This window comes from Musca domestica, unplaced genomic scaffold, assembly GCF_030504385.1.
Source record: "Musca domestica strain aabys unplaced genomic scaffold, Musca_domestica.polishedcontigs.V.1.1 76, whole genome shotgun sequence".
Lineage (NCBI taxonomy): Eukaryota > Metazoa > Arthropoda > Insecta > Diptera > Muscidae > Musca > Musca domestica.
Genome location: NW_026712396.1, coordinates 492,454 through 512,808, shown reverse-complemented (window position 1 = coordinate 512,808; position 20,355 = coordinate 492,454). Strand labels below are relative to the sequence as shown.

At 32.9% G+C, this 20,355-nt stretch overlaps 1 protein-coding gene across 1 annotated transcript in view; it reads right to left on the bottom strand.

Moving 5' to 3' along the window:
• LOC131806445 (fatty acyl-CoA reductase wat) overlaps positions 1–20,005 on the bottom strand; it is a 205,433-nt gene extending 185,428 nt beyond the window's left edge. The window contains exon 1 of the mRNA XM_059130538.1: positions 19,109–20,005. The gene's annotated coding sequence lies outside the window, so the exon portion shown is untranslated. The remainder of the gene's footprint in view (positions 1–19,108) is intronic.
• Positions 20,006–20,355: the final 350 nt, after the last annotated feature.

The following is a 20,355-nucleotide window of genomic DNA, read 5'->3' as shown; positions in this document are numbered from 1 at the left end:
AAGTCCCGGATAACATGGATAATGTATCTAAAAGTCCTGAATATAAAAGATTATGTACCTAAAGAGCTTTGATAACTTGAATGATGTATATTTAAGGCTTGCATAATTAAAATACCTCTTTATATTTGATCCGTACGGATAAATGTATTTTTCCACCAATATCACCAAGATATTGGTTTTATGCGACCCATGCAATGCAGTAAATATTTCCACAATGAAAAAAAAAAAAACAGCCAACCAATCTCACATCCAAAAAAAAAATATATGTGTCGATATGCCGTTTAACAAATCCCAATTTCAGCAACAAATCACGGTTTTTATTTATGCGAATATCCTTGGCTAACATAGATTTGCTTTATTTCTTCTTCTGCCTTGTTTTTCTTATACCATGTCCTTTCTTTCTTTTTTTGTTTTGCCCACACACACTCATATTCTCATATGTCAGTTGTTGGAATTTTTGTTATGACCACACAGCAGCAGGCTTTTTTATCGCTGACAAAACACATGGCCAGCGTGTGATGGTAATAACAAATCCGCAGGATAACAAAACAAAGGCTGGGAAATTTGTGGCCAACGAAAAAAAAAAAATACTTCGACATAAACACAGTCAACACCCTCCACACACACACACGCACACACTCGCATAAACACAAACCAACAAACACTTTCATTTCATCATTACGGATGTGAATATGATTTATGGCCACACTATAAAACTTAACAAGCCAAATCACTCCCACAACCCTCATCAAATGGCGAAAACAATAGGACCTAAAATGAATATCCCCAAAATCGCCGCCTCAACAAAACTGCCGAACATAATCAAATCCGAAGGAAAAAAACAGAAAATCCTAAGAACATGGGATTTATTTCGTACTTAAAATCATAATGCCATAATATTTGCCCCTGCGAACCGACAAAAACGGAATTTATTGAATATTATTAAAAGACGATTGTTGTAATTTTCCGCACTCTCCCCAGCGGCAAATGGTGGAAAGAGCTCCCCCCAAGGCAAATATCTAATGATGACTATGGTGTAACACCAAACTCTGGGAGGGGAATGGAAAATGACCCCCATGGGGGGATTTCGATGGTCATTATTGTGAGGTTGTGCTTCGCTGTTGCCTGTGGCATCGTAACGCATCTCATCTCCGAAATGCCATACCATTTGTCCACACAATAACTTCAATTGATCCGACATCGATGCATGCATTACCCCGGGCATAAACAAGTCAGAGGAGTAAGGGGGGTCACAAGGGAAGGAGATAATGATTTCTTGCATTCTGGGGGAATTCGAGGTGGTATTTGAATGCGATGGAGTTTGTAGGGTATTCGGGTGATAATTGGATAAACTAACTGGATAAAGTACAAGAGCGATGACGTAGATAAGTCCTCTAGTAAATGGGTATCGAAGATATAGAACATATAGAATGTATCTGGAACACTCATGGATAATTTATCTATATATTTTGTATAACATGGATAATGTATCTACGAATTTTTTTGAATAACATGGACAAAGTATCTACGCCATTTTACTGATGCGGATAAAGTATCTAGGCCATTTCAATGATGTCGGTAAAGTATCTGCACCGTTTTAATGATACGGATGAAGTATCTACAACCTTTAAATGATACGGATAAAGTATCTACGTGGTGAATAAAGTATCTATGCCACTTTAATGATGTGGATAAAGTATCTGTAACATTTAAATGATGCGGATAAAGTATCTACAACCTTTAAATGAAACGGATAAAGTATCTACGTGGCGAATAAAGTATCTATGCTTCTTTAAAGATGTAGATAAAGTATCTGCAACATTTTAATGAAACGGATAAAGTATCTACAACATTTAAATTATGCGGATAACGTATCTACGTCATTTTAATGGCGTGTATAAAGAATCTACATCATTTTAATGTTCCGGATAAAGAATCTACGTCATCGAAATGACGTAGATAAAGTATCTACGTCATTTCAATGAGATGGATAAAATATCTACATCATTTAAAAATAGGGATAAAGTATCTAAGTGATTTTATTGAAGTGGATAAAGTATCTTAATAATTTTAATGATGCGGATAGAGTATCTGCGACATTTTAATGAGACAGATAAAGTATCTGCGTTATTTTAATGATGCGAACAAAGTATCTACATTGTGTTCATGATGCGGATAAACTATCTACCTGATTCATTTACGTGGATGGAGTATCTATAAAATGTTAATGATACACATAAAGTATCTACATCATCTCAATGACATGGACAAAGTATCTAAAACATTGTAATGATACGGACAAAGTATCTACGTCATCTTAATGACGTTGATACAGTGTCTACATCATTTTGATAACACGGATAAAGTATCTACATCATCTTAATAATGTGGACAAAGTATCTATATCATTTTAATGAAACGAATAAAGTATCTACATCACACTAATGACCCGGATAAGGTATCTACGTCATCTTAATGACGTGGATATAGTATCTACGTCATTTTAATGACGTGGATAAAGTATTCACGCCATATTAATAGCGTGAATAAAGAATCTACGTTATATTAATCACATGGATGGAGTATCTACATCATACTAGTGACACGGATAAAGTATCTACCTCATCTTAATAAATAAAGTATCTACATTATTTTAATGTTGCGGACAAAGTATCTTCTTCATTTCAATGATGTGGATACATTATCTCCGGCATTATAATGAGACAGATGAAGTATCTGCTTCATTTTAATGATGTAGATAAAGTATCTACATAATTTTAATGACGTAGATAAAATATATACATTGTGTTAATGATGCGGATAATGTATCTACGCCATTTATTGACGTAGAAAAAAATTAATGATACGGATAAAATATCTACACCACTTTAGTGACGTGGATAAAGTATCTAAATAATTTTTATGATGTGGATAAAGTATCTACGTCATTTTAATGATGGGGGTGAAGTATCTAATTCATATTAATCATGTGGATAAAATATCTACATAATTTTAATGATAAGGATAAAGTATCTACGTCATTTTAACGACGTGGATAAAGTATCTACGTCATATTAATGACGTAGATTGAGTATCTACGTCATTCTAATGATACGGATAAAGTATCTACGTCATTTTAACGACGTGGATAAAGTATCTACGTCATTTTATCGACGAGGATAAAGTATCTACGTCATATTAATGACGTAGATAGAGTATCTACGTCATTCTAATGATACGGATGAATTATCTACGTCATTTTAACGACGTGGATAAAGTATCTACGTCATTTTAACGACGTGGATAAAGTATCTACGTCATATTAATGACGTAGATAGAGTATCTACGTCATTTTAATGACACGGATAAAGTATTTACATCATTTTAATGATGCGGATAGAGTATCTACGTTATCTAAATTAAGTGGATAAAGTATCTACGTTATCTTAATTATGTGGATAAAGTATCTACGTCATTTTAATGATATAGATTATGTATCAACATCATTTTAATAACGTAGATAACGTATCTGCGTCTTTTTAATGATGTGAATAATATATCTACATCAGTTTAATGACGTAGATAAGGTATCTACATTGTGTTAATGATGTGAATAAAGTATCTACGTCATTTATTTGCGTTGAAAAAAAAATAATGATATGGATAAAGTATCTATATCACTTTAGTGACGTGGATAAAGTATCTACTTCTTTTTAATGTTGTGGATAATGTATCTACATCATTGTAATGACGTAGATAAAGTATCTACATTGTGTTAGTGATGTGAATAAAGTATCTACGTCTCTTTAATAATGCGGATAAAGTATCTACATAATCTCAATGACTTAGATGAAGTATCTGCGTCATTTAAATGATACGGATAAAGTATCTACGCAATTTTAATAATACGGATAAAGTATCTACGTCATCTTAATAACGTGGATAAAGTTTCTCCATCACTTTGATGACGTAGATAGAGAGGCTACATCATTCTAATGATAGGGATAAAGCATCTACTTCATTTAATGACGCGGATACAATATCTACATCATTTTAATATATACGCCATTCTATTGATGTGGATATAGTATCCATATATTTTTAATGATGTAAATAGAGTATCTAAAAAATTTAAGTGTCGTGGATAAAGTCTCTTTATAATTTCAAGGTTATAAATAGAGAATCTACGAAATTTAATTGGCGTGGATAAAGTATCTTTATAATTTAAATGGCGAAAATAGAGTATCTACGAATTATAAATGTCGTAGATAAAGTATGTACGTCATTTCGATGATATAGATAAAGTATCTATTACTTCTCAATGACAATACAAAAGTATCTACCTCATTTCAATAACTTCGAAAAGTTTCTTCATAATTTTAATGTCTTGTAATATTTGGTTCATATGCGGTATAGCGTTCTTATCTTGTCGCTCTCTACTCCGCTATACCCATACCAGAACCACAAATTCCTCTGTCTTACCACATTATATTTATATCTACTTAGGAAAAATGTTGTTAATGCTGGTTAAGCATAAAAAATATGAGGGATTTGTTTTTGAAGAAATTAATATTGTTTTCTTCTCCACACACACTCAAGCACACACACACATACACATATGTGTGTGAGTATACCACACAAATTATTAATGGCGCATACCAGTCCGACAATTGATTAAGGAAGGCAGCAAGAAAAGGATTTTTTGGGGGTCATGGTTGGCAATAGCTCTTTATCGGATATAAATCATCATAGACCATCGTATTTTGCTGCCATAACCCAGTGATAACCAAAACAACGGCATTCTACATATGAGTGAGCAATCACTTATGACATACACATGCACACACATACATTGACTGTAATGGGAATATTTAATGTATTGGTGGCGGGTGTGTATATGGCTCTCTCTCTCTCTCTCTCTATGCATGATTATTATGATGATGATTTTATTGATTTCGTTTTCAACTTAAATTTTATACGCTTCATTTAGCCTTGAGCTGAAAGGCTGCCGTTCTACATGGGAGAGCGAGTGTGTGCGTGTGTTTGTGTGTCTGTCTGCCTGCCTCTGAGTTGCAAGGATGATAAATGTGAGTATGAATTACTCATACGCCTTGGTGATTTCAATTATGACTGCTCTATTGGTTTTGTTTCGTGAATATCCTTTATGTTTCTTCACTGACATTCAAACAGACATCCTTGCACGCACACTCACTCACACATAGCCATATCCTCGACCTAAGTTCTGTCTCCCCAGACATGTACGCCTAGTTTCTGTCGAGCTTTGTAATCCAGATTATGTTTTTAGATAGAACCACCAAACACACAAACACACAGATTGCTAATGCACAAATACGCACACATGCACTCACATACATACATCGAGGCTTGTATGGGAAAAGCCTTTGTGTTGCAAACATTTCTCAGTCTTGTTTTTATTTCCATCTCCCCAATTCTTATCTATTGACCATGTTTGGCCGAATGCGATATTGTTGTTGTGTGTGTCTATGAGCGAGAGAGGGAAAGAGAATTTCTGCTGAAAGGCTTATCGATTTCGTAGGAAATGAATTGTGAACTAGGAAATATTAGAAAGGGTAGACAAACGATTTTTTTAGGAAAAAGAGAGCAATAGAAAAATACGAAAATAAAGCTTGATTTCCTTTATAATCTAAAGAAAGTATCTTAGGATAATTTTTAAAAGAGAGTTGCAATCGAGTATTGATAATGCTTTGAGCGATATAGGTAGTGTATCTAAGGTATTTAGCATCATTTTAATGACGTGGATAATGTATCTTCAAAAATTTTGATGAAGTAAATAAAGTATCTAGGACATTGATGTGGATAAACTATCTGCGTATTTTTAAACACGGATAAAATATCTACGTCTCCTCGATGACGTGAATAAAGTATCTACGTGATTTGTATAACATAGATAACGTATCTATGAAGCGTATAGAGTATCTACGTTATTTTAATGACATTCGTGAAGTATGTACGCCATGTTCGTGATATAGATAAATTATATTTGTGATGTGTATAAAGTATCTGCGCCATCTTTATGATATAGATAAAGTATCTATGATGTGTATAAAGTATCTACGTCATTATAAAAACATGCATAAAGTATCTACGCCATTTTTATGATATAGATAAAGTATATATTGTATGTATAAAGTATCAACGTCTTATAGATAAAGATAGATAAAGTATCTACGATACTTATAAAGTATCTACACCATTTTTATGATGTACATAAAATATAAATTATTCGTATAAATTATCTACACCATGTATATGATATAGATAAAATATCTATGATGTGTATTAAGTATCTCCACCATTTTTCTAATATATAAAAAGTATCTATGATGTGTATACAGTATCTGCACCATTTTCATGATATAAATAAAGTATCTGTGATGCGTATAAAGTATCTACGTCAATGCATAATGTATCTACGCCATTTTTATGATATAGATAAAGTATCCATGTTGCGTATAAAGTATCTACGCAATTTTTATGATATAGATAAAGAATCTATGATACTTATAAAGTATTTACCTCATTTTAATGATATTTTATGATATAAATAGAGTATCTATGATTCGTATAAAGTATCTACACCATTTTTATGATACAGATAAAGTATCTTTGATGTGTATAAAGTATATACACCATGTATATGATATAGATAAAGTATCTATGATATGTATAAAGTATCTACACGATTTTTATGATATATATAAAGTATCTATGATGTGTATAAAGTATTTTCGTCATTTTAATATCATGCATAAAGTATCTACACCATCTTTAAGATATAGATAAAGTATCTATGATGTGTATTAAGTATCTACACCATTTTTATAATGTATAAAAAGTATCTATGATGTGTATAAAGTATTCACACCATTGTTGTGATATTGATAAAGTATCTATGATTTGTCTAAAGTATCTACACCATGTATATGATATAGATAAAGTATCTATGATGTGTATTAAGTATCTACGTCATTTTAAGGATATACATAAAGTATCTACAACATTTTTATGATATAGATAAAGTATCTATGACACTTATATAGTATCTACGTCATTTTAGTTGCATGTATAGAGTATCTACACCATTTTTATGATATATGTTGCGTATAAAGAATCTACGCAATTTTTATGATATAGATAAAGTATCTATGATGCGTATAAAGTATCTACAGTATTTTTATGATGTAGATAAAGTATATATGATTCGCATAAAGTATCTACACCATCTTTATGATATCGATAAAGTATCTATGATGTGTCTAATGTATCTACACCATGTATATGATATAGATAAAGTATCTATGATGTGTATTAAGTATCTACACTATTTTTATAATATATAAAAAGTATCTATGATGTGTATACAGTATCTGCAACATTTTTAAGATATAGATAAAGTATATATTATGTGTATTAAGTGTCTACACCATTTTCATGATATAGATAAAGTATCTGTGATGCGTATAAAGTATCTACGTCATTATAAAGACATGCATAATGTATTTACGCCATTTTTATGATATAGCTAAAGTATCTATGTTGCGCATAAAGTATCTACGCAATTTTTATGATATAGATAAAGTATCTATGATACTTATAATGTATTTACCTCATTTTAATGATATGTATAGAGTATCTTCAGCATTTGTATGATGTAGATATAGTATATATAATTCGTATAAAGTATCTACTCCATCTTTATGATATCGATAAAGTATCTATGATGTATCTAAAGTATCTACACCATGTATATGATATAGATAAAGTATCTATGATGTGTATAAAGTATCTACGTCATTTTTATAAAGTATCTACAACATTTTCATGACACAGATAAAGTATCTATGATGTGTATAAGGTATCTACACTATGTTTTTGATATAGCTAAAGTATCTGTGATGTGTTTAAAGTATCTGCACTATTTTAATGATATAGATGAAGTATATATGATGTGTATAAAGTATCTACGTCATTTTAATGATATACACAAAGTATCTACAACATTTTTATGATGTAGATAAAGTATCTATGACATGCTTAAAATATCTACGCCATTTGTATGACATAAATATAGTATCTATGATGCCTATTATATATCTACGTAATGTTAATGACATAGATAGAGTATCTACATATGTCATTTTAATGACGTGGATAAGTATCTGCTTCATTTTAATGGCATGGATTAAGTATCTACACAATATTTATAACATAGATAAATTTTCTATGATGCGTATAAAGTATCTACGTCATACGTGAGTGAAGTATCTAAGTCTTTTTGGGATATGGATAAAGTATCTATTTAACTACTATGGATAAAGTATCTACGTCATACGTGAGTGAAGTATCTAAGTCTTTTTTGGGATATGGATAAAGTATCTACTTAACTTAAGGGTTTAGATAAAGTGTCTACTTCATTGAAATGGTATGGAACAAGTATCTAAGACAGTTATATTATGTGGGTAAAGTATCTACATCCTTTTTATGGCACGAATAAAGTATCTACGTCCTTTTAATGACGTGAAGATAAAGTATCTACGACGTTTTAATAACATGGATAAAGTATCTACGTCACTTCTATGTTATGGATAAAGTATCTACTTCACTTAAATGACTTAGACAATATATCTACTCCATTTAAATTGCATGTATAAAGTATCTGGATAAGGTATTTAAGTCATTTCAATAGCAAGAATAAAGTGTCTTAGATACTTTGATGTTGTAGATAAAGCATCTACGTCATTTTGAAGGCTTGGATAAAGTATATACTTAATTTTAATGGAATCAGTAAGTTATCAAGTCATTTTATTGGTATAGAAAAAGCATCTAAAAACTCTTAAAGACCTGGATAAAGTATCTACGCCACTTTAATGCCGTGGATAAAGTATCTGTCACACTTGGATAACACAGGTAATTTTTTCTGCATACTTAGATGAGGCGTATAATAAATCTATCATAGTTGGATAACATATTTATTGCATCCTTCAAGCTTGGGCGCCACGAATATTGCATATATATTTTATATATATATATATATATATATATATATATATATATATATATATATATATATATATATATATATATATATATATATATATATATATATATATATATATATATATATATATACATATATATATATATATATATATATATATATATATATATATATATATATATATATAATATATATATATATATATATATATATATATAATATATATATGCAATATTCGTGGCGCCCAAGCTTGAAGGATGCAATAAATATGTTATCCAACTATGATAGATTTATTATACGCCTCATCTAAGTATGCAGAAAAAATTACCTGTGTTATCCAAGTGTGACAGATACTTTATCCACGGCATTAAATGTCGGATATAGCATTAAATTTTAGAATAAGTTCAGATTTGTTCGAATTGGTCACCATTGCCACGAATTATGGTGTTCAAACGGCCAATAAAAGCGTCACACGCTGCCCGAATCTTGTTCTACGGTATTTTGGCCCATTACCGGCGAAGCGCTCGCTTGAGGTGATCGACACCAGGCACAATAGTCCAAAGGATTGGAATCCGTAGATTTTGGAATTCATTGTGCGCTGGAAATGAAGCGAGGAACCTCATTTTGTAACCATTCTTGAGTGGCGCGCGCTGAGTGCTATGGTGCTGTTAGAATGTCCAAGGTCTGCGGCCAAAATGTCTGCATGCCCAAGGCTTTAATACACCTTCCAGAATATTTTTGTGCGCTGGAAATGACGCGAGGAACATCATTTTGTAACCATTCTTGGGTGAATGCGATGGTGCTGAGTGCGATGGTTCTGAGTCCTGTTGGAATGTCCAAGGTCTGCGGCCATAATGTTTGCATGCCCAAGGCTTTAATACATCCGTCAGAATATTTTCGCGATAATATTCGGCATTTATTCTGATGCCACGGTCGATAAATACGAGCGGAGAACGACCATCGGCTGTTATGGAGGCCCACACTATCACCATGGCCGGCGCTTGAGTTCTGGGGGCCAAGCGAAGGTGCACATTTTCAGCTGACCTCTTTGGCAAGTAAACACGATCATTTTGTTTGTTTACAAACTGCTAAACAACGAATGTGTTCTCATCGGAAAAAATCCAAAAACCAAATTCGGCAGTTCAACACTTTCGGCAAAGCGAAGCAACTCTTTAGCTCTTTTGAGTCTATTTTCTGTTGCGGTGTAAGTTCTTGCACTTTTTGCAATTTCAATGGCTTTATCCCGAGGTCATTTTCAATATTCGCCGAATGGAATATTGCGATATGTTCAGCTCACGAGGCATTTTTCGGCCACTGCGACGCGGGTTTCGATGAAGTCGCTTCTTTACTTTTCGCACCATTTCTGCTGATATTGCTGTTTTCTTCCGTACACTTCCTTGACGTCGGGCTTCGCTACCAATACAAGTATCACGGTAACGAGCGATGATACGAGACACAAAAGATTTATTCACATTTAAATACTGGAGTGCTCTAACGATAGCCACTTGTGATTTCCCAGCCAAATACAAAGAAATCACACTATCACGCTTGAATTCCGTCACGAATAACTTTTTTTCTGGAAAATTCTCACCAATATACTTTTGTACACTTGAAAACAATATAATAAGCTGTCACTGGAATAATTTTAACAGCTGTCGAACGAGTGCCTTAAAAATGACAGCAGTCTTAAGTTGGTTGCAGTTTTTTCATCACACCCCGCCTGTGGATAATGTCATTACTGTAGAACAACTATATTCTAAATTATTCAAAAAATCTCCGATTAAATGGGTATCTAGACCATTTTATAGGAGATTTTTAATTAATATGGGAATTTTTGTAAAATAAGGATAATACTGACAGAATATTTGTCTAATGGGGTTAATATATTAAAAACACCTCCATAATTAACGCATTTGAAGTATAAAAAAATAAAAATAATTTTCCCCTAAACCCTTCGCATAACATTTTCGTATAACACCTCATTATCGACCCACCTTAAGGTACAACCTGAATAAAATAAATATTTTATTTCAACCAACCAACCAAGTCGTCTATAACCAATGTTAATAAATATTGTTTTGACTATTGAAATGTAAAACGATACAACAAATATATAACAATTTAATTTATAAAAATAAAATAATAAAAAAATATTTAATATAATCAAAAAAGCATACAACAACAACGACGACAACAACAGTAGATGCAGCAGCATACGCATGTAGAACAAACAATATTTTTGCCCTGCGGCATATTGAAACATAATGGATGGGCCAGAGCAACAGTGCGGAAAACAAAATATGTGAAAATACAAATTTTATTTAAAAAGGGAAGTTTGTGGAACAAATTGAATTGATTTGTTTGTTTGTAAATTGTTTTTTTTTTTTTTTTATTTTTTTTAATAAAAGTATTATGTTAGTCATGTGTGTGTGGAATTGCATCTTCTTTCTTTTTTAAGCCAATGAAAAATAAATGCATTAATTTTTATTGTTGGAACGTCATCGTTTTTTTTATTTTTTTTTTTTTTTTGTCTTCCAAATATTTCATAATATTGCCCTTTCCTCTCCATTCCAAAGTGTGAATCTTTCTTCGTCGGTCGCTTGGGTCGGTCGTTTTTTTTTTCTTAACAATTTGCCATAATGAATAAATCAATGGCTATTTGTTGTGCCAACGGCAAAAATCTTAAGTTAATTTATTATAATTTTTGGATGTTGAAATAAAACGCCGAACTTGGTATTTTTTGTTTTAAATAGTTCGTTTAACAAAAGTGAAATACAGACACAGCTAATTTTGAGGTTCGAAAAAATTTCAAGTGGTTTTTTATATAATATATGGATATGAATGGTGTATCGTCTGAGCTTTTTTCTTTTTTTGGTTAACATTTCTTTTGACCTTGTCACAATTCTTGTGGAAATGTATTAATGCCTCAAAAATATTTATTTGATTTTTAAATTTAAAAAAAGAATCTGAATTAGAAGAAGCAGATAAGGCCTGAAGGGTCTCCTGGTTCTCTTGGAAACCTGAAAGTCCTTTTAAAAATGCAAAATACCTTCCGATTTACAAGACTTTATAGACCTTTTGACTCCAAAAAAGACCTACAAGGCATTCTGACCCTTATGAAGACCTAAGAGGCCTAAGGAACACATAGAACTACCTTCTGACCCCGTATATGACCTAAAAGGTCTTCTAATCATATAGAAGATAAAAAAGGTATTTTGACCCTGTTGAACCTCTTAAGCCCTACAGACCTTGTAGAAGACATAAAAGACCTTCTGACCCTGTAGAAGACCTGAGGAACCTTAGAATGACAAGATAGACCTTGAGACCCTGTTGAAGACCTGAAAGGCTTTCTGACCCCATAGAAAACCTATAGGACCCCCTCTGCCCTTGTAAGAGACCTGAAAAGCCATCTGACCCTGTAAAAGACTTAAAAAGGTCTTCTGACACTGTGAAAGACCTAATGGGCCTTCTGACCCTGTTGAAGATCCGAAAGGCCTTGTGGCCGTAAAGAAGTCCTGAAAAGCTCTCTGACCCTGCAGAAGAGTTGACTGGCCTACAGACCCTGTAGAAAAGTTGACTGGTCTTCTGACACTATAAAACACCTGAAAGGTCTTCCAGCCCTCTGAAAGACCTCAAAGGCCTTCTGACCCTGTAGATGATCTGAAAAGCCTTCTGACCGTATAAAAGACTTGAAAGCCTTCTAAGACTGTAGACATGAAAGGCCCTCTGGTCATATAGAAGATCTGAAAGGCCCTTTGACCATATAGAAGACCTGAAAGGTCTTCTGACCCTGTAGAAGACCTGAATGGACTTCTGGCACTGTGGGAGACCTTAAATCGCTTTTTACCCTGTAAAAGCCCTGAAATGCCTTCTGACTCTGAAGAAGGCATGGAAGACATTCTGTCTCTGTAAAAGAATTGAAAGGCATTCTATTTCTATAGAAGACCTGGAAGTTCATCTGACCCTGTAGAAGACTCTCTGGCCAGTAGAAGACCTGAAAGGCCTTGTGACCTTCTAGAAGACCTGAAGGGCCTTCTGACTCTGCGAAGCCCTGAAACGCCCTCTGGTCGTATAGAAGACCTGAAAGGACTTCTGACACTGTAGGAGACCTGAAAGGCTTTTTGGCCTTGTAAAACCCCCGAAAGGCCTTCTAAGTCCGAAGAAGACCTGGAAAAGTCTTTGTATTTCAATGCATTCTGTCTCTATAGAAAAACAAGAAGGCCATCTGATCCTGTAGAAACCCAAAAAACTCTTTGACCAGTAGAAGACCTAAAAAACCTTCTGACCCTCTAGAAGACATAAAAGTCATTCTGCTCCCGTACAGTCCCCGAAGGCCTTCTGACCCCTTAGAGATGTACAAGACCTTCTGGCCTTGAAGACCTGCAAGGCCTTCTGATCCTGTGGAAGACCTGAAAGACATTCTGACCTGTAAAAGACCAGAAGGACCTTCAGGCCCTATAGGCGACCTGAAATACCTTTAACCCATTTAGAAGACCTGAAAGGCCTTCTGAACCAAGGGAGTCTCGAAAGACTTTCTGACTTGTAAAATACCAGAACGACCTTCAGGCCCTATAGGCGACCTGAAATACCTTTTAACCATTTAGAAGACCTGAAAGGCCTTCTGGACCTATAGGAGTCCCGAAAGACTTTCTGGCCCTGTATAAGACCAGAGGACCTGATAGACTCTGTAAAGGACCCGAAAGACCTTCTGACCCTGTATGAGAGCTGAAGGGCCTGCTCACCCTGTAGAAAACCTGAAAGCCCTACTGGCAAGCCCTTCTGAATCTGTAGAATACGCAAAAGGCCTTCTAACCCTGTAGAATACCAAAAATTCCTCCTGATTTTGAAGAACACCTGGAAGGCTTTCTGTTCCTGTAGATACCCGAAATGCCTTAATGTCCTTTAGAAGATATGAAAGATCTTCGATCCTGTGGAACACCTAAGGGGTCTTCTCGTCCTGTAGAAGACCCGAACGGCCTTCTATGTATGTTGAAAACCTGAAAAGACTTCTTATTCTATAGAAAGACCTTTAAGGTCTTCTGACCCGATACAAAACCTGAAATGCTTTCGGACTCAGTAAAAGACCTGAATGGTATTTTGACCCTTTATGGGGACCTTAAAGCCCTTCTGATACCCTAAAAGCATTCTGGCCCTATAGAAGACCTAAAAGATCTTCTCACATTGTAGAAGACCTTTTGATCATGTGGAATAGTTAAAGTACCGTCTGAACCTGTGATAGGTTCTAAGGGCTTTCTAATATTCAAGGAGACCTGAAATACCTTCTAACTGTAAGGTCTTCTGGCTTCATTAAAGAACTCAACGGTCTTCTGGTCCTGCAGCGTTTTTTCAAAGGTCTTTCGCCGTAAAGAAGACTTTAAAGATCTTCTAATCGCATAGAAGACTTCTGAGGTCTTTTGGTCTTTTCTAGACGTCCTAAAGCCGTATAGGTATTTTATACATCCGAAAAACCTTCTTTCTCAAAAATATATTTCATTAACACATCTCCCACAAAAATGTCACAATCCTAGTTTTCATTCTTAAATCCTCCAAAAATTTTATAATTTTTTAATTTTTATTTTCACACACGCACACACACACAGTGACAGCATCAAATTATGTAAACAATAAAATAAAAATAAAATTTCCATAACACTTCAGATTACTAAATCAAACAACCATCTGGTGGTGCTGATTGTCAAAGTCCGATAAACCGGTGAACAAAACCAAAACCAAGAAAAACAAAAACAAAGAAACACATTAATACAAAAACAAAAGAAATGCCGCATCATAAACATATTTAAATATAAATTTATGCAGATAACTCTAAGCAACTGTCCGCTTGATTGAATTTTGCCAACTTTCGAACGATGCAACAACAATAACAACAATAAGGTATTATATTTTTAGTTTTTTTGGTTGAAACAAAAAAATTGAATTATTTGCCGGTTGTTGGTTTTTGGAGATGTTTGAAATGAAGACATTTCAAAATTGTTGAACCGTTATTTTTTATACTTTTATGAAAATAAAAAAATACACATAAGGGCGAACTGCACCTTTTGGAAATGTTATTTGATTTTTTTTATTTTTTTTCATTTAATTTTTAATAAAATAATTTAATTTGTACTTCGAAATATTGCAATTGTAATACGAGAACCCATTGTAATTCTTAGCATTTTATTTAAAATTCCAGTTTTTTTAAGTAGTTCGTGAATTTATATTTCAATGTAAATAATGTCGAATTTCGTACTACAATTAAAAATTCATTTCATTCAAAAGTTACGAATTAAATTTGAATTCTACAAGAAATGCGACCCAAACTTTTTTCATAAAAATATATGGAAAGACTGACCACAAAAAGGATTTGAAGGAGATTCTATTCTTGTGGGTTACAAAATCGTGGAAGAAAATTTTCATATTTCCAATATTTTAAACGTACGTTTTTACTCGCCATGATTTTGAAATTCCATAATTCCCAACTATTTTAAAAATAACTGAAATGAGGAGTTCAGTTGTATTAGTATATTTGTGATTAATTTTTAATCTTTGGAAATGCAATTAACCAAATTTAAAAGGGTGGGACATCTCAAAAAATTGAGTTTCGAAACAAAGCCCATTTTAAGCTATCGATTGAAATTTGAGTTCACGAATTCTGAAAACTATAACACAAATTGAAATATAACTACATAGACAATTGTTTGCAAAGGGGTCAAAGGTCACCAACATCTGGTGCTTAATTTTTATGCAAGATCAAACATGATTTATGTATTTAATTGCTTCATAAACTCAATATATAGGGTGAGATTAAAAAAAACTGCAACAAAGTCAAACGCCATATTTTTACATATTGTTTTTATTTTATTGAATGAAAGAAAAAAATGTCGGAAATAGCATCAAATTTTGTTGCTATAGGTATTTGGGGATAAATACATTTTTTTACAAAAAAAAATTAAAAAAAATACATTTAAAAATTAAAATTAAAAAATTAATTGAAATTTTTTGAAACTTCCAATGTTTTTCAAGATTTCCCTACAAAAATTGGAATTGATATTTGATATAAAAAATTATATGTTCTTCAGAATATTTCAATTCTGGTTACATTAGGTTTCATATATTTCCTATCGAGTTCCAATATTTTTTTTGTAATAATAAAAAAAGTTATTTTCAATTGAATGTTTTAAAACAGCAAAACTTAAACATAACCTTTGCTTCTGTCAATAGAAGTCATCTTCTGTCTAAAGCAGAGTTCTTTGAAGTCATTAATTTACATATGGAAGAACGTCTCCAAAACTCCTGGCATATTTAAATAATGAAAAACAAATCCTAGAAAATTTGTAAAATGCTTTTTACTAATGGAAGAACGCCTATAAAATGGTTTTTCTAGCGGCCAATGAAATGGTTTTTTTTATCTATTGGAGAAAGAGTGTAAATATATAGGATACTGATTTCAAAACTCAAACGGAGAAAAAATACGCATGTATGTAGATCCAATGTAAAAAAATATATATATCGTAGATTTCTTAAGAATTTAGGAGGTATTATAGAACCTTAAGGATTAATGGGTTTAGAGCAGTTAAAGTTTGGTTTAAGGGGAAACTAATGCAGGGAGGCATATCCAATTCTGAATCGTTTTTCACTAAATTTGACGCAGACATTTTAATCTTTTATACCAAATAATATTGCTACAGAGTATCACTTCTTGGGATTATTTTAAAAAAATATATATCGATGTCGAGTTCACTAAACGGAAACGTAGGTCCCGAAATTCACTCCATTTGAAATGAAATCGGATTAAGGATATACATGGGAGCTATATCCAAATCTTAGCCGATCTCGATAAAGTTTGGCAAGTGTATTTCCGCTCTATAAGGTATCTGGTACCAAATATCATTGTTGTCAAATGCATATTACGAATGTGAGGGACTTAAAGACCAAATCGGATGAAACATATATATGAGAGCTATAGCTATATCTGAACTGATTTTCAGAGTTGATATACTGGCTTCTAGACTAAATTAGCTCGGATGTGCCAAAATGCAAGTCATTTGGACTGATATTGGCCAGTTCGTTCACAATTAACACGAAATCGGTTGAAGGTACATATGGGAGCTACATCTAAATTTGAACCGAGTCTCACCAATCAATAGGGTTCGTCCTTGGGCCAAACAAATATTGTTTGGAAAATTTCATCTCAATCAGATAACAAATGCGACCTGCATTTTCTTCAGAAGAATACATGGACAGACTGACGGACTGACTGACATGCCTGACATCGACTCAGAAAGTTATTCTATGAAGATCCTCGAAAGTAACTATGTGTCTATCTCGCTTCCTTCTCCATGCCTAAAGACATATCACCCTTACCACTATGTAGTGTAGGGTATAATTACTTTGATGTATTTTATGACTGCAGGACAAGCGGTTTTGGAAATGGGTTCAGGATTTGGTATAGCTCCCATATAAGGGTACCTCAAGATTTAATGTCTTTTGGTGGTTTTAGTCACAATTTGTGTATAGAAAATATACTTGGATAGAACTTTCCATATATGTTCAACTTTTGGTATAGTCCCCATAAAAAAATATTTAGTATTTTGATTATTTATTTTATACTCTTAACGAAATTGTTAGAAATTTGGTATTTGGAGATTTTAATTGGTACTACTAAATGTTTTTTTATGATGATGATGATTACTACTACATTTTCAGCAGAATTAGCTCAAACGTATAGTCCTCTGGTAGATAATTGGCTGCAAAGTTCCACGTTTTTGTATAGCCCATATAACTGTAACGCCTTATATTCGGAATTTTTAAAATTACAGCGAGATTTTTCAAACGTTTCTTTTTATATTTTGGAAATTTATTTCCAAATGGTGGAGGGTATTTAAAGTTCAACCCGGTCGAATTTAGCAATTTTTTTTATTTATTTTTTAAGGATAACATCTAAAAAATTACTTCGTTTTAAACATTAGTTTTGTTTTGGATTTTTTTTTTCACTTTTTAGAAAAAGGTATTTGGTAAATAATAACAAATTATAAGATTGTTTCAGGGATTGTCAAGGTTTTTTTTTATATTTTCCTATAAAATTACCAAGCGAATAGTTTGGTATGCAAACATTTTTTCATCAGCTTGACAAAAATGAAGTGTTTTTTTTTTTCAAAAAAAAAAAAAAAATCTAATATTTCAATCTAAGGTGTTGGTTCCACCATATTCGATATATTTCCTATCAAATTTTAAATTTTTTTTACAAATCGGCTAATCAATTTTTAAATCGCGGTATATTGGATTAATGTTGGAAGAAACAAAAAATAACATTTTTACAGCATGTATCCGAATCAAAAAAAAAGAAGCTGATATCGAAGTATCTCAATTTCGAATTGTCCATTTTCGCACCTGACCTAGCACTGATGCAAATATTAGGATTTGTGAAGATGGAGCAAAATCGGATTATCCTTTTCATTTTCTCTAGGGTCTAAAACCGATATTTTGATAAAGCACGTTTTAAAAATTAAGTCCTCCAGAAAAAAAATACCATTATCCCAAAAAAATCCACTATTAACTCTTTGATGGTCCCTCAGAAATATTCCTTTATAAATTCACGATAAAAGCAAATCAGAACAAATGTTTAAATATCTACCATATATCTTCCTTGGTCCCTAAAATATTCCCTTTTTTTCCCTTTCTGCAAATCCTGCTATCCACGAAAGACTCAAAATTATAAATTAATTATGGAAGACCTCGAAAAGGTGTTTATTCAGCAGCAGATTTCTAAAATTCCTATGTATTTGAAGGCCTAAAAACGTTTTGCAAAATGTCTTCTCTCAAGAGAAAACCTATAAGAGGCACATTTTCGCCTGCTCTCATTGTGGTCAACCCTGGTATGACCAAATACAACTGAAACTAAAAGACCAATATTGATTGTAAATATGACCTTCAATTCGGATTTATCCCACAAAAAATCGCAAAAAAACTCGACCTTCAACTATTTCCAGATTCCCCATGGGAACTTCCGGATATATCAAATGTCAACAAATTGACTTAAATTTTCAATAATTATTTTTCCAAGCAAATTACCTTCAAAAATCTCCGTTTCCTTGTTCTTTTCTTTGCACACAAAGTTAATCCTTTGCAATCCGCGTTCAATAATTTTTCCACAATGGCAGCAAAACAAAACAACAGCAAAAAAACGTATCGGGGTATCACCAATTAATTCACTTCAGATGTCGTAAGAATTTGTACTTCTGATTGATATTTTGGGGCGTTTTGTTTATTTTTTACCACAAAAAAATAAATAATTTGAACGAATAAAAAAAAATCACACTATAATTGGATTATTTTTTTCAATTATTGACAAGCAAATCGAAGTATGTTTTTTTTTCTGGTGATGATGATTTTTGTTTTTATTTTTGTAAATTTTTTACGTGTGTTTGTATGTAGGTATGTATGTTTATCCACTCTGTAGTGTTGCGCTGATCAATTGATTTCATTCGAAATTTTAATGATGTTGCGACCGACCGACCGACTGTTGCTGCTGGTATCGATTTCGATGATGTTGAAAATTTTATTTTTTTTTTGGGTCGGATGGTATTAACAGATTGAGCAAATAACCGTCAAAAGAAACAACTCGAACTTTTTTTTGAATGAATTAACAAATTTTTTCCAAAAAAAATAAAAAAAAAAATAGTTGTGGTTATAGGTTATGACGACCGTTACACAAACTTGCACTCCAAATGGGGGGAAAACAACAAAAAAACTAATACGCACGCAGAAAATCTCTGTAACGCGTTGTAAATATTTTTTTGATTTTAAAACAAATGTTTGGAAATTCTTTTCGTTTTTTTTTTTCAAATTTTTCAAAAAAGCTTTCGTTTTCGATTTTTTTTCTGGTTGGGTAAAATAAAACACAAATTTCACACCGTATTTCTTAACGGACGTTCAGAACCTTCCTGTTGGGCTGTTAAAAGCAGACTCAACTCATAACGATCGTGCAAAAACATTGTAAGAGCGTAGGTTTAAAAAAAAACGTAACTAGACACAGACACACACGCATGCACACACACACATACACACTCTCTCATGCATGCGAGTCTCCCCACATAGTTGTAGTTTTTGACTTTCGGGGGATACAAACAACAACAACAGCAACAACATTGGGGGCCACTCTCGGCCAACAACAAGCTTTGATTAACCTGTCGTCATAGCCAACCTTTTCAGTGGTAACATCAACAGCAGCAACAACACACATTGGTGGCAGAGCAGCTGTTCTCACTCACACATTGGCAGCCCAATGTACCAGCTTGTTGTAGGAGCCAACAACAATG